Below are 3,568 nucleotides of genomic sequence, written 5' to 3' on the forward strand. Positions count from 1 at the left end.
TAATCAGTGCCCCAAAATTCTTTGGCTTCTAATGCAGTAACACTGGCCTTCCATTTCGGTGTTTGAATTGAAAGGTCTGTCTGCATCGTATTGTCGTCTCAAGTCCATATCGAAATTAACTCAACACATATCCAACCCTTCGTGGTGAATCCACCCCAAATCTACTCCACACCGGCTTCTGAGGTGTAGCAGTTAGACGCTTCGCTGTCGCACGCAGAAGACCCCCCGAGTTTGATTTCAGTATAAGAAGACACCTTTTATCGAGTATTTCAGTCTTTCTGCTGGAATGTTGTATCCCTGTCAGCCCGTTTGGCCCTGACAGTGACAGGCAGTGTCGGAAGCCGCCTCCTCATTGATTTAATAGTGTCAAAAGGGGGGTTAAAACACCTTTGCTTTAAAAAAAAAAAGGAGAAAACTTCTAGTCCACACCATTATGACTCTACCACACTTACCAAACGAAACCAAAGCCAATCAAATCAGACCTGAACTCATGAAAATAAAATAGCATGCAAAGACTATAGATGAAACAGGAAGATGGCAAATATGACAAAAAGTAACAGAATTTTATATTCAGCCTTCGGAGAAATAATGGGTGTGGTACCATACCAGACCAATAGCACATGGAGGATCAAAGAATCAATGCTTTGACATCTCACTTGCGTACCTGTTATCCAACCTGACCTGTGGGTGGTTGGTGGGTGCTCTGGTATGGTTTGCTCCTTCTTTCTTATCGAACAGCTATTGTCCTCATTCTTTTCATTGTCAGTTACTCTAATGTAACACCACTAATCTTCGACTTTTAGTTATATGGCCTGTTGTTTGGAAGTGCAGTAAAACTTACCAAAGCAACCTGCCCGGCTACAGAGAGAGAGAGGGAGAGAGAGAGAGAGAGAGAGAGAGAGAGAGAGAGAGAGAGAGAGAGGGGGGGGAGGGAGAGGGAGAAGGCGAACGGGAGGAAAAGACAGAGGGGTGATGGGGAGGGTGTCAAATTGACCCATCGTGCATCAACAGGAGGATCGAACTCTTCTACGTGAAGGACGAACGCGTGCAAGCACCAGACCAATGCGTTCAGTTTGGTTTGAACAAATAGAAAGCACACTCAAACGAAAGCGTTCGATAAGTGCGGGTAAACAGAACGATATACGAAAAGGCAAATGCAGTTTCTAGAACACTTGAATAGACACAAAGACCTGGGAGATCTGACTCTCACTGGCATAATTGAAGGCAAACGAGGAAGTGCTAAAACCAGAGAAACTTGTTTGGAAAGCCTAAACAGATGGGTGACCGGAAAAGATCAGTTTATTGTTGCTTTTCTGAGTGCATCCGAGCAAAGGAATGGGATGGCAAACAATTCCTTCTGATGCCTGTCGTAGTTCTGGTTTTAATGATGATACAAGAAGTAACAATTGAAGGATGGAAAAAGAGAGGATCGACTTATAGCACAGACCAAAGTTGAACAATGTGCCTGAGATTTTCTACCTTTTTTGTTTGGTTCTTATATTTCATATTTACTTTGGGGTTTTGTTTCTTCCGTCCCAGTTTAGCTCAGTTCAGTTTGAGTCATAAGAAACACATCAATACGACACTGTACAAGATGGGCCAGAAATAGTTTGGTGAGGAAGCGAAGCCCTGATTAAACACTACTAGATTATGTAAATAGAGGGGCTTTTCGATATGATCAAGACAAACAAAAAGTAGCTCCCCCCCCCCACCGCCTCCCCAATTTAAAAAAAAACGAACTGAAGCATTAAAAAAGCCTGAACAAATATTATATTGAATTCGAACCGAAGTCATCTTGACAGAAAGCTCTTCAGGGAGATTCTACTATTGTTGCACTGTTGCTGAGAAATAGCTATACACACTGTTAGACAAAAACGACACAGGTAGAGAAAAGAACGAAATAGTCCGACATACTCTAACATCTTCTTTGGTTCCTGATGTATTGCCCGTGCAGCTCCTGTTGGAGCATATCAAGGAAGTCAAGATCAGAAGAGAGGGAAGTTAAGTAGTACTTTGACAATCTACTTTTCTATATTATCTACCACCTTGGCAAAACCACTGTCAAGCATACTGCTTTAAGATCGTCTGTCAAGACACAAAAAGTCCATCGAGTACAGTAAATTAAATAAATACGACCACACAGTAGCACCCTATAAACACCCACTCTCACGTCACATCAGTTATCTTGTCTTCCTCTTCTTTACTCTCGCTGCTGGTCGGTGTTTGTGGTGTAGCATGAACGTTTGGCCGTCGTATACAGAGGGTGTGAGTTTGATTCCCGGGCGAGAAACTTTCATTTTGCTTTTGTTTGTGTCTCTCTGTGTTTGTGTGTTTGTTTGTTTATTGTTTGTTTGTTGTGTAGGTTGTTTGTTTGATAGGTTTGTTGGTTGGTTGGTTGGTTGTTGGGTTGGTTGTTTGGCTTTTTTAAAAAGATAGTGTAGCTCCGTCTGTCTGTTTCGTCGTTGCATCCCTCTCAGCCTGGGCAAAGGCAGGGATAAAGCAGCCCGGCTCCTACTTTTTAAAGATAGTGTAACTCCGTCTGTCTGTTTGGTCGTTGCATCCCTCTCAGCCTGGGCAAAGGCAGGGATAATGCAGCCCGGCTCCTACTTTTTATAGATAGTGTAACTCCGTCTGTCTGTTTGGTCGTTGCATCCCTCTCAGCCTGGGCAAAGGCAGGGATAAAGCAGCCCGGCTCCTACTTTTTATAGATAGTGTCGGTGAGGGCGCAACATTTCTTCATAGGCAAAATATAATCTTAGCTCGCTCATCTCGGTGCCGATCGTCTAACTAGCCTTTGTACAGTTGTTTTTTTAAAGCATAAAAGCCATACCAAATTCTCACTTGTTCAACATATTTTTATTTCTTGCCAAAGCTTTCTCTGCTGTTCTCGATCCCAACATCGGAAGTGGGTGGTAGGTGGGTGCTCTGATGAAATCTGCACCTTTTTGTCTATGAATTATCCATCGCCCTTATCCTCCACCCCCCCCCCCTCGTCTTTTCTTTGTATGTTACTCTCTCGAAACATCTCTAATCTTCGGGACATTTCTGACATATTTTTGTTGCAAGTGCCGTAAAACTTTTACTAAAATGAAGCAACATGGGTAAGGAAATACCAGAGTAACAAGATCTAGCTCTGATGACGTTGATTGCCTTCCCATGTCCATATAATGACCGCTATTATATTATTGAGTAAATGATGTCCATTGTTCCAGGTACATATTATGCCAAAATGACAATAATAGGTCAGGCCAATTTGGCAAGAGTCAGTGGCTTAGAACTGAGCACAACTTGCCAGGACCATAACAACATTCCTGGCTGGCTTTGACGTGGGAAGCAATGAAAGAGTTCTGGAGGTTGGGGGATTGAACAGAAAAGGGGGTTGGTGGTGGAAAGAGATGAGAGGATTAGGGGTGAGAGCGGGGTCAGACATGTGAAAGCACGCCCTTTGGATGACAGGTCAGTGTGACCTTGACATTGTCTTTGATCGGATACCTTGAAAGGAAAGTGGTATTATTATAATTTCCTTCTCTGCTCACGGTTTCATTATTTCTACGTCCCCCCCCCCCCC

The sequence above is a fragment of the Aplysia californica genome, unplaced genomic scaffold (genome assembly GCF_000002075.1).
Source record: "Aplysia californica isolate F4 #8 unplaced genomic scaffold, AplCal3.0 scaffold00290, whole genome shotgun sequence".
NCBI lineage: Eukaryota > Metazoa > Mollusca > Gastropoda > Aplysiida > Aplysiidae > Aplysia > Aplysia californica.